General features: G+C 45.1%; 1 long non-coding RNA gene across 1 annotated transcript in view; it reads left to right on the top strand.

The window, feature by feature from the left end:
* The window catches only part of LOC132010338 (uncharacterized), a 16,884-nt gene extending 15,497 nt beyond the window's left edge, over positions 1–1,387 (top strand). The window contains exon 6 of the long non-coding RNA XR_009402225.1: positions 1,213–1,387. This is a non-coding gene — a long non-coding RNA (uncharacterized LOC132010338). The remainder of the gene's footprint in view (positions 1–1,212) is intronic.
* Positions 1,388–12,403: the final 11,016 nt, after the last annotated feature.

Here is a 12,403-nt window from a genome sequence, read left to right as displayed (position 1 = left end):
TTCTAACTGATGTAAGGTGGTATCTCAATGTGGTTTTGATTTGAATCTCTCTGGTGGCTAGTGATGATGAACATTTTTTTCATGTGTCTCTTAGCCATTTGTATGTCTTCATTGGAGAAGTGTCTGTTCATGTTTTCTGCCCATTTTTTGACATGATTATCTGTTTTGTGTGTGTTGAGTTTGAGGAGTTCTTTATAGATCCTGTCTGGCTCCCTTCCTTCTTATTCTACCCCCAAGTTCTCGGACTTCGTCTTCGACATCCCAGCCTTTGATTCCCCACCTTCTCCCATGGCCACTCCTGCCCCTCCTGGAGCTTAGGAGCTGCTTCCTCCCGAGCCTCCTGAGTCTGCAGACCTGGAGGCAGGTCACTTGGGGGTCCTTAGCCAGTACTGCCCCTCCTCTGTGAAAAGCAGGGGCCAGACACTCACCCCTGCAGTTTCCCTGGACCATAGTAAGCACTGCATACACACACACACACACACACACACACACACACACACACACGAGGAATGGACTAAAGAATGAAAAGGTGGAATTCATCGTATTAATTTTGCATTTCCTCAGTTTGAGTCCCTTCTTTCAGATCATATTCAATTTCTCATATTATTATTATTATTTAGCACATTATCATGAAAACTTACTTGGGCCAATTGTGATTTCCTCTCAAATGACTATTTGGTATTTTAGTCCAAAAATGGGTCTTTGAGAGATGAGCAGAGCCATTAGGTAAAATTAATTGGCATAATTAAAAGCAAATTGTTTTCCTGGAAAGCCCAGATTTTAAGAGCTGGTCCCAAGCAGCTCTGCTGGGGAGCAGCCTTTCCTGGGGTTTTCTCTGCTCTGCTCTCTGCTTTGTTCCATGGCTGCTGGTGGTTCTCACTGGTAGCCGCTATTAGTGGCAGTGACACATTAATTGAACCTCACTATTTCCAGGTGTGTGGCACACTCCGAGGTCACCAGTGCAGGGGGGTTTCATGTGTATTCAATTACTGTGGCGATATGAAGGAATGCAACATGTCATACGTTAAAGTGTCAATTACCACCCCTCACGGGGCTGCCCGAAAACTAAACCAATCAGCCCCCTTCCCTGTGGAGCACGTTCTGTTTGGGCTGGATGCTCTGTAAACTGTGTGCTTGTTGGGGAGAAGTGGAGGGGAAACAGAACTCAGAGCGGAGGGCTAATGGGTTGGTACATCCATCTTGAAAATCCAGGCACCGCGCTTGCATTTGTGTGAAGACTGCCCTGTGGAGTGTTGTACCAGGCAGAGTTACCTTCCCGAAGCCCCGGGGAGCCGGAGGAGTTCACTCAAGGATACAACCATCTGGCGGGAGGCCAGGGATGCCGATAAAGTATCTCTCCTTGTATATATCAGAGTTATTCTATGGGGCCACCTTCGAAAGCTTGTGTTTTAAATGTTTACATTTAGCATTTGCATAAATAAAGAAATGTATTATTATTTTTAAAGAAACTTACCTACTTGTAAGTTTAAGATGCTTCCTGGACTTCCCATCCTAAAACACCACCCTTCCACTCCCAACCAAAACCTGACCTAATGGGACCTGCTTGACTTTGATGCCATGTCCCTCTTGAAGTCATCCTTGTTCTTTGTTGACTTGTTTTTTTATGTGTCTTCCCAGGAGGGTGAGTAAGAACCATGCCTATCTTACCTGTCACTGTGGCTCCAGCATTAAGTCTCCCAAATTTGACCCCAAATATAGCAGTCCAAAACTGTGATAATGTAACAGTTGAAACATGGAATTAATTTATATAAGAATTTTTAGAAATAAGGTTTTCCCTTTGGATTCATTCAGGTGTGAGTGAGGCCATGACACCTTGTGGCCACCCCAGGAGACCCTCTGGAAGGAATTTTTCTTTCTTTCCTCCCTTACTTCCTTTTTTCCTTCCTTCCTTTTCTCTTCTTTCTTTCTTTCTTTTTTTTAACCTTCCTTCCTTTTCTTAAAAGGCATTTTTCTCAGAAGGCAGTAGTAGTTATTATAATTAGTATTTATTATACTGTCTTCCTTTTGCAAACTTACAGTGATCAATCATGTTTACCCCCCTTTAGAACTGCCCTGTATGGAATAAGTATTATCCCCCTTTTTCGTAGCAACAAAAAGAGGGTTAATAGTCTCGTTCAAGGTCACCTGACAAATTATTCTGTATTAGGAACACAGTGGCTTAAGCTCCATTATTGCTTAGACAAACATGCCCGTGTTTTCCCTCTTCATTACTGCTCCTTTACTTTTGGGAGCTGCTAGCCTTCTTTCCCATTTGACCTGTGAGTCCACTCATCAGTCAGCAGATACTTACATGCCTACCTTAAAATGTGTTAATTGTAGGAAAAAGATTCTTTGGTTGAAAGAATACAGATCGAATTCCAAACCTCAAAACCACACTGAATTCCCATTACTAGGAAAAGCGGTCATTGTTGGTACAACTTGATTTAATGACCATTTCTCGTCCTTCCCCTCTTTCTGCAACTCTTCTCTGACCCTTCCCTTCTCAAGGCCTCTTGCCGACTCGTGTTGCTTTCTCCTCCAGATTTGTACATTGGCTGCCAAATAACATGGAACTGTGTGAAACCAGTGATAGTCAAACTATTTTTGACTATAACGCTGGTAAGTTTCAGGGTCTTCAACCTAATACAAAGCTGCTACAGAGCTTCAAGGCCTTTGCATTTATCTTCAAACTGCACAATACCCGGAAAAGAATTTTGAGAACAGTGCAATGCTACATATCTAAGGTGCGTGGTACTGTTTTTACTATAAGAGCAATGACCTATCTGTTTCTGGAATTAATCAGTGATTACTTATGAAAGCCCTCAGTTGGGATCTTTTAAAAGAAGCCACCCCTCTCTCTCTTCTTGTGGGGTGGTGGTGAGTAGGGGCCTGGTCAAGAAGGAGCACAGCTCAGGAACTCTACCACGGACAGAAGTAAGATGAGATTCCTTTGTGGATCAGCCTGCCCCAAAGAGAGAGCAAGTGAGAGCAGGTGTGCCTGGGGTAGAGGGGCCCTTCTGCCTGTCTAACCCACTCACCTAACATTAGTCTGACCACATCTGCTTCATCGCATGAGAGCAAAACTCTTTAGTACGTGACCACATCAGTATTGATTATTAAAAAATAACAAGAAGCAAAGAAGAGAAATGTTTTGATGCTCTTCCCTTGATTGGGTTTTCTTGACTGAATTTGAGCAGCTGCAGACTCAGTCCCAAACACAGATGAGCTGGGGGCAGCGGGGCTCTCTGCACTTCCCCGGAGGGGCTGCACCAGTGCCCAGTGGGGTGAGCTGGTACATAGGGCCCACAGCCCGGTGCTCCTGTTTTTCTGATGACTTGGGCTTTAAGATGGGGCAGGGATCAACTGTCTTGACCATGTGTCTCAGTCAGGTTGGGCTGTTGTAATAAAATCCCACAGACTGGGGGGCTTAAACAACAGACCTTTATTTCTCACAGTTCTGGAGCCAGAAGCCCAGGTTCAAGGTACTGGCTAGTTGGGTCCCTGGTGAAAGCCTGCTTATTGGTTTGCAGATGGCTGCCTTTTTGCTGTGTGTTTACTTCCTGGAGAGAAGGGAGTGGGGAGAAGTTGGGAGGGAAGAACAGAGGGAGGGAAAGCTTTTGTGCGTCTTATAAGGACACTAATCCTGTTCACTATGGCTCTCTCTCAGTGACCTAATCTCATGACTCTCATGACGTAATCACCTCCCAAAGACTCTACCTCCAAATACCAACACATTGAGGACCAGGGCTTCACCATCTGAATTTCGAGAGGATGCAAACATTCACTCTGCTGCACATGCCAACCAGGGGTTTAATGAAATCCGCTGAATGGACATATTGACAATCTCAGCCTCTTTCTCTTCTATCTCAACCTAGAAGCCTTTTCCCTTTTTCTTCAACTTGTGCATCTTTTTAAGAATCGGTCTTGGTTCCCTAGAAAACAGAGCCTGAGGCAAGGATTAAGTACTAATGCTTTATTTACAAGCTACAGTCTCAGGGCTGTGAGAGTGAGGGAAAGGGGAACTGAGAAGCAGTGCAGAGAGCCGAAGACAGAACAATTGCTTGACAGGTATACTCGTGAGCTCCACGGATGTCACTGTGTCTAAGAGTAGTCTGCTGGAGGGAAAAAGGGAGAAAACATTTATCTCCCTGGCTTCCTCTGCTCTCCTGCTTCCCTTGGTCCACATCGACCCCATGGCGAATTAACTTCACTGTTCAATCAAGTGTCTCTTCCAGCTCCTTCCCAGCCAGGCAGAAGTCAGACCCTATGCCCTGCAGTGAGGATTTCATCCTATTTCAGTGAGTCCGCAAGGGTCAGGAGGAGCCAGAGACACTGGGCATGGAGCTGCCTGGCATCAAGCAATAGAACCTCTTGGGCCCAGTGGAGTTTGTCTGCCTCTGAGGCCAAGCAAACAGCCAAGGGGTCAGGAGGCAGGTGAGGCTGAGAATCAGAGAGGCATATTAGGTGAGCCCATTCACATGTTGATGAATAAATAATCATTAATGCCTCCTTGGCTTAGGGCCTATGAGGAAAAATCATGCCACAGGCATTAATTACACATGTAATCTGGGGGATCCCAGCCTGGCATAAGATATACACCCAATAACACCAATAAAATGCCATGGGATCCAGGTGAAGGGGAACATTTGTTTAAAAGAAATGTCAACATTCACAAGTTTACAAATGCTTATTAGCTTTACAAGTTTGAAGGTTTTGCTACTGGAACTATCAAGGTGTTATTTAACGGGGTTTTAAATAACAGAAAAAAATCTCTAGTTTTTACTTCCTCGGTCACTGTTCCCACAGAGATTTGCTGAGAATTACTATGGCCATGCAGGGTGTTTTATTCAGGACTCACCGTGGCCGGGTGGAGCAGGTTTACGATCCCTGCTGCATACAGGTTAGAGTAATTTGCTCAAGACTGTGCAGCTTTCAGGCAAGAAAGGATTCTTTTCCATGTTTCTGATTTCAAGTTCATTTGCTGTGTACGATCTGAGGAAGCGGACAAGGGTACAGTGAAGGCCCACCTGACAATCAATTTTCGAGGATATATTGAGAGAGGGGTCCATGACTCAAGCATCTCTAGCTGGGAGCCCCGGTGCTGATGAGCTCTGGGACACTGGTGATCTGACGAATAGATGGTTTACAAGCTAAACTGAGGGGCGCCTGGGTGGCTCAGTGGTTTAAAGCCTCTGCCTTAGCTCAGGTCATGATCCCAGGATCCTGGGATCGAGCCCCGCATCTGGCTCTCTGCTCTGCGGGGAGCCTGCTTCCTCCTCTCTCTCTCTCTGCCTGTTTCTCTGCCTACTTGTGATCTCTGTCAAATAAATAAATAAAATCTTAAAAATAAATAAATAAAAGCTAAACTGACTCTGGCCAGCATCTTTTTTTTTTTTTTTTTTTAAAGTAAATCCACTTTCCTCTTTGTTTTGTTTAAGTCAGTGTTAAATGGAATTGCCCTGTGGGATTTGACAGCCTAGTTTTATCTGATGGAGGTGACAGGTGACAAGAGGGCGACGGTGGATGTAGGCTGGAGGGTGGTATGGGGTGAAGGCTTTGCTGGTCCCTTAGAGCTGGACGGGGACCAGCCTGGAGGTGACGAGGCAGAGTGAGCTTGGAGCAGTTGTCTGTGAGGTCTGTTCTGGGACATCAGGAGGCGCATGGGGATGGGGAGCAGGGGCTGGCTAACAGGATTCCTAAAACGCCAAGAGCCATTGCAGGGAAGAGTCAGACATTGACAACACTGAGGCAGGACTGAGTCCCACGGGAGCTGAGTGGAGACAAGTGGACATTCCGAGAATTTAGATATGGTTTAAAGACCTCCTTTCAAAATGGTTTCCTGGCTTACATGCCTCCTGACTCCAAGAGTTAGAAGGCAAGTCTAACTATGGATAAAAATGCACAAACCAGGATGCTATTGCTGGGATAATCTGGAGAGACTGGTTTGCAAAGAAGTCTTTAGTGCATTGTGGCTTGTAAAACCAGCCCAATGCAAGAAGTCAAAGGGTTTACATCATGCCGTTCATCAGTTTTTTAAAAGACCTGGTGTTTCTGTTGGCCAATCCTTATCAAATCCAATACTCATTTTGCCCTTGCCGTGGGGGCAAGTGTTCTCATATCAACCACAGCATGAGGGGCAAGGGGTACATCTGGGATGCCGTATCTGACTCATTGGAGTCTCCTCGTAGCTCAGCAGGAGACAAGGGATGGAATGGGGAGAGAAGCTGATTGCATGACTTTATTCCCCACCCGGGGGATAACTCGAGTCTAGAATCCTGGATTTCCTTAGTGACCTGCTTCTTCTCCCTCTTGCTTCCTCTGAAGGTGCGGTGGGCACATCTCATCACCCCAGGCTGGCTTGAGATCAAGCCTGGAGTCAGGAAACCCCTCCTTTCTGAGTCACGGAGGCCTTTTCTTGGAGCCCCCTCCCCCTTGACAAATAAAACCAGGGCATGGAGATCATTACGCTGCACATTATTAGGCAAAATTGGATTAATTAACCTCGTCTGGCCTCTCAGCTTGGGAGACGGAAAAAAACGAGGCCTAGTTCAAATGCAGCATTTTGAAAATGTCAGCCATGACTTGGTGATAAATATTTATAAATATATATGCTACATGTCAACAGGGTGGCCAGTGTATTTTTACATGTAAGCACACAAAGTCACTCTGTTGTTAACACACATTCAAAGCAGCAGCCTTGAAAGGGCCATTATGGCTTCTACTATGAATGTTTATTAAGAATAATATGCAAAACGGGGCTCCCTCTGAATGGGCCCATTGATGGGGTATCAGAGCAGCCAGACTGGGATGGCGGATTGTCAGGAATGATAATAATGTTCCTGACAGGACTCGCCCTGGCCTGAGAGAGTGGTGTGATGTGTCTCTGGCCCCAGCCACTTCTGGATGTGGGTGTTTGTTCTGGAAACATTGACTTAGGGCTTGAGCTTGCTCTAAACTATACTGCTTAGGACCTGAGTCATGGAGCCAAATAAGGGATTTTCCCCAGTCAAATTGAGCTCCAAGAAGTAATGGGAATTTTAGATGTGCATCCCAACTAAATCCTTCCCTCCTCCCCACCCTCTGAGTAGGAAATATTTCCTGGGGATTTTCCTACATCTGCCCCTTCCCAGCCTCTTCCTTGTCTTGCTTAGTAGAGATTCTTCTGGCTTAATTTCTTCTGGACATCCCAGGATCTCTTCCTTGTTGTAGGAGGCATGTTTAAAAAAAGATTTTATTTATTTATTTGACAGACAGAGATCACAAGTAGGCAGAGAGGCAGGCAGAGAGGGGGGAGGTGCTCCCTGCTGAGCAGAGAGCCTGTTGTGGGACTCGATCCCAGGATCCTGGGATCATGACCTGAGCTAAAGGAAGAGGCTTTAACCCACTGAGCCACCTAGGCGCCCTGTAGGAGGCTTTCATTCATTTATTTAACCAATATTTATTGAGCACCTACTAGGTGCCAGACATGGACTTAATGCTGGAGCCACAGTGACAGGTAAGATAGACATGGTTCTTACTCATCCTTCTGGGAAGAGGCATAAAAAACAAGTCAACAAAGAACAAGGATGACTTCAAGAGGGACATGGCATCAAAGTCAAGCAGGTCCCATTAGGTAAGGTTTTGGTTGGGAGTGGAAGGGTGGTGTTTTAGGATGGGAGGTCCAGGAAGCATCTTCAGGAATGACAGGTGGTATGAGAGCAGCCTTCATGAAGGAGCCAGCCTTCCACAGCCATGTGCACATCTGAGGCTGGAAGAATGTTCTAATTAGAAGGAACAGCAAGGGCAGAAGGACAATGAGGCATGAACTTGGCATGCTCAAGAATCAGAGAGGTAGAAGTATTAGTGTGGCAGAAGCCACAGGCAAGGGGCAGATGGCCAAAGCACCGGAGGATGTCCACCCTGGATGGTAGTCTTGGGAAACTGAAAATGGCAACTAGCATGCTGGCTTCTCTCAATCTAAAGTTATCCATACTCAGAACACTCGGGAATGCCAGGAGGTATTTTTCAGGTTGTTGATTCAAAATTCCCTTGCTCATCATTCTACTTAGAAACATCCTGGGAAACAGCCAGAGTCCATGGGTTTGGAGTATTTTCCCCTACTCTGGGTTTGAGCTTAACTCTGTCTACCCTAACATTTTCCATCACAGAGGTTGAGAGAACCTTCTTTTTAGATCCCAGTCCACCTGGAAACCTCCAAGGTGACTTATTTCCCTTCAAATGCTCCTTGGCTCACTTATCACTCAGCATGGTTAAAAGATAAAATTTAAAGAATCAACTTTATTTATTGTTCCAAGAATAGTTGACACCATGATCAATATATCTGGACAGAAGCTATTAACATTTTAATGAGTTACTCAGTAATATTCCAAAGATGTGTCAATGAGTCATGGCCCCTTTGATTAAGGATGTACTTTGGAAACTACTGTAAATATATATAAGAAAGGCCTAGAATGAGGAGCTGTCACCCATCAATCCTGTGAAGAAGAGTGAGGATTCATGAATAAAGAAGCTCACAAGGTGACTGTCCCTGGGCTGTACAATTTACTCTAAGAAATATAACCTTTGAAAATGCCATTGGTCTCCACTAAATGACAAACAAAGAGGTCTACCTTTGTCAGTTGTCAGGTGTGTGCGTTGGGGGCTGGGCAGCAGTGTTGCTGCAGATAAAGTGAGAAAGAACTGTCTGAGTATCTCTCATTTAGATTCAGATCTGGGACATGAATGAGCTATAATGCTTTGGAGGGGAAAACAAATCCAAAAAAAAGGGAAGTTATTGGAAAAGAGGACTGGGCAGCTCTGAGAATGAGGGGCAGGGATGACAGAGACCAACAGCAGGACGTGTACCCATGTGCTTCTAATCCAGTGTGTCGAATACTTTGGCATGAAGACCCTTTGGGTCTCTTCTGTCCCCTCCTTCATCCAACTCCCTAAAATATCCTGGATGGATACTCTTGAGGTCTCCGTGGATCTCACTGGAGTCTAGACTACTGTAATATAAAGCTCACCCCCTCCGGAAGGAAGGCAGCTATTGGGATCCGCTTCTGACATTGGCCTATCCCTGGCAGTGTGGTCTCTGGAAGGTTCCGTTAATTCTGTGTTTGTGCCAAGGTGTGAGGGCATACCACAAGACCCAGCTTACCTTCTGGTGGACACAGAAACCATGGTTTGCTCCTGGGCTGGACCTGGGCTTGGGGAAGGGGTGGGAGATTGAGGGGGATGGTAGAGCATCACTGATATTCATCACTTTGTGAAGGTTCTAGTGATGAGCTATTGATTCATGAACAAGAGCACTGGAGATTGTGGGATTCAGCAGCTTGAATCTATGGCAGGGAAAAGAAGTTGGTTAAGTGGGGGGTGAAGTAAGGTTGAGGGTGAGCCAAGGAAATCATCCAAAAATGTTAATGCAATTCTGGGCTGGAAGGAAGATGTGGGGGTCGGATGGGGGACTGAATTAAGTTAACCAACATGTGCTCTCAACAACATGGAGTCTGAGAATGCCAAGGAAATTTAAGTCAGAGGAGATCCAGCATTTTCCATTCACTCTGCCATTTTGCATTTATTTTTATTTACTGAAAATAGGCAGAATTTGAAGTCTGAATGACCTGAATTCAATCTAGTACACCTATTTATGAGTTGTGGATTTACTTCTCTGGATTTCACAGGTTCAGCATTTGTAAAGTGTGACCAATAATACTGTTGCTACCCTACAGACTTATAATGAAGGTGAAACAAGATAATGCATATATAGCACTGACTTCAGTCTGGTGCCTGGTGAATAAATGTTGTCTAGATGGCAATCTGTATCGTTGCTAAGAATGGTGACATTAGGCTGTTCTTATTTCTTAGCTGATAGGGAAGGAAAAGATGAGTGGCACCTATAATACTCTCTATATCCTCTTTCAAATAGCTAGAGAAAAACAGTCTGTCAAGCAACTTAACCATGCTCTTATTTTCCCTGAGATGATAGGTCATTGGTACATTTCTCCATCATTCTAAAATTTGACAATATTTTACTGAGTGTCTACAATAGACTTCTGGTTTTGGCAACATAGTGGACCAAGCAGATATGGAATAGCTCTAAATACAAATGCCCATAAAATCTGGACAACTGAAGCAGTTAAAAAGCCATAGCTGAAAAAAGGGGGAAATCCCAGTGCTAGAAACTCAAAGGGGATCAGAAATCAGAGGGAAAGGGGAAAATCTGTCACTAAGGTCAGAGCTACTGGGATGGAGTCTCACTTGAATTTGATATTAGCATTCAGTTTTAACACACATTTAAATTTCAGCATACCTGGAACTCAGACCCTCTCCATAAAGTTAAGATTCTCTAAAGGGAACACCTACTGAATGGAGTACTCAGAGACCCCCCCCCCCAAAAATTTTTTTTTGTATCTATCCAAAGCTTTGAGTGGGGAAAATGTTATTCTATGAGAAATTAAAACTTTAATCCCAAGCCATTTATAATATGAATTTATCTCATTTGTGTAATAATTCCTAATCTGAGGATGGACATAAAATTGGTCCCACAAACCAGACAACAAATAATCTCCTCAGAAGAAACAATCCCAGATGAAGATAAGCTCATAACAACTCTAGGACAGGACATCATGAACATGGGTTGACAGCAGAGTCAGCAAAAATAAAGACCCATTGTGTATCAGCCATTTTGTCGGGGGCTGGGGAGATTGTAAGCCATATAGGATACAGAAGCCCCTGGAACCTGGAGGATGGGTCCAAAATAATGGCCAATCACAGCCCATCCTGTAACTATTTATGAAAGAGGTAAGAGGTACTGAAGTGTCCCTAAAAGGTTTATTAGTCTAAAGGATACCTGTGGCTTTAGTCTACACAGTGTTCTTTCCCCTGCCTCCTGGTAACAGCTGCTCCCTTGTTTTGGTTCCGGCAAGACTGCCAATCACATACACCACTTCTAGGCAGAGTTATGGACACTTAGCCTGTTTGGTCAATCCTAGTATCAGTGAGTGACCCAGAACCTAGACATGGTTATGGGACCAAGGTCAGGGCCAGAGGGTCCCTTTTTAAGGTTTTATGTATAGATGCTGGAAGACTGAAGAGTTCTCTGACCTTTAGTCTTGCTGAGATGAATTAGTATAGGGCTGGAGCTATCTGTGGCTATTCCTGATGCTTCTTCCAGCCCTTCCCACCAATCCACCTGCAAAGAGCCCTGCAGTAATAACAGTGTGAGCTGATGTTTATGGGGCAGTCAGTCAGTGCCAGTCACTATTCTCAGAATGCCAGAGATCTCAATTAATCCTCACACCAGTTTTATGAGATAGGTTATTATCCCCATTTTGCAGATGGAGAAACTGAGGTAGAGAGCATAAGTAAATTGTCCCAAGGCTACAAGAGTACAGGTTAGGGAATCTGGACTTAAACTCCAGTAGTTGGGTTTCAGAGCCCCATGCCGGAACAATACACAGGAAGAAGCAGGAGCTTGAGAGAAATGGAGAGGTGGATGAATACATGTGTAGTTAGTCAGACAGACGGGAAATCTGGTGATAACACATGTGTCCCTGGAATCTCTGAAGCTAGCTCTAGGAATTTCCAATTTTTCATGGAATTAAGTTTCCTTTTTTGTTATCACTTGGCTTGAATTGTTATAGCTGGTTTTGTTTGCTTTATTTTGTGTACATCCAACACACTTTCCCATTGTCCTTCTAGCAGAAGCAACAGCTTTTCCTTTTGGAACCATACCCAATTCCCAAAGTGACAGAGCTTTTCCCAAGGTGCCGCCCCCACTGCTGCCCACTTGGTGGAGCACAAGACCCAGGCCTGGCCAATCAGAATACCCTGTCTCCTGGCCAGTGATTGGTTCAGGGATGGTCATGTGACTGAAGCTGCTGCCTTCAACCTCCCTTAGAAACTATTCTGCAAAGGATGGGGGAGATCACCTCTTTCTTCCAGACTTGCTGTGCTAGGAGGGTGGATGCTGGAGCTGCTGGAGGGCTCCTTGGGCTGCTCCATTTCCCACAGCTGACTTCTCCTCTGGGATGTCCCACAGTTGCCTGCTGCTCAGCTTCTTTCTTTCTCAGCTCAGTAGCCCCTCTCTAAATCTATCCTGTCTCACCATTTGGGAGTGGAATCTGGGCTTAGAACACAGAGAGATGAATCCAGCCAATTTTAGGAAATCTTTCTAGAATTTGGAACCCCTTAACTCAGGATGAGGCTTAACTAAACTTTCTTGTGTATCTTCCCTCCTAGCCACCTCCCCTCTCTCCACTGCCTGGCAAGCGTCACGGGCCTGAGTCCTGTGTGGACCCACAGAGCCCTGCTCTTCCAAGGCCCACAGAGCCCTGCTCTTCCAAGGCCCCATGCTTGGTGGATTAGGATCATTACCTGAGCCGAAGGCGGACACCCAACCGACCCAGCCATCCAGCCGTCT

Source organism: Mustela nigripes, chromosome 2 (assembly GCF_022355385.1).
Source record: "Mustela nigripes isolate SB6536 chromosome 2, MUSNIG.SB6536, whole genome shotgun sequence".
Classification (NCBI taxonomy): domain Eukaryota; kingdom Metazoa; phylum Chordata; class Mammalia; order Carnivora; family Mustelidae; genus Mustela; species Mustela nigripes.
The sequence above is the reverse complement of the archived record's forward strand: the minus strand, read 5'-3'. Positions and strand labels throughout refer to the sequence as shown.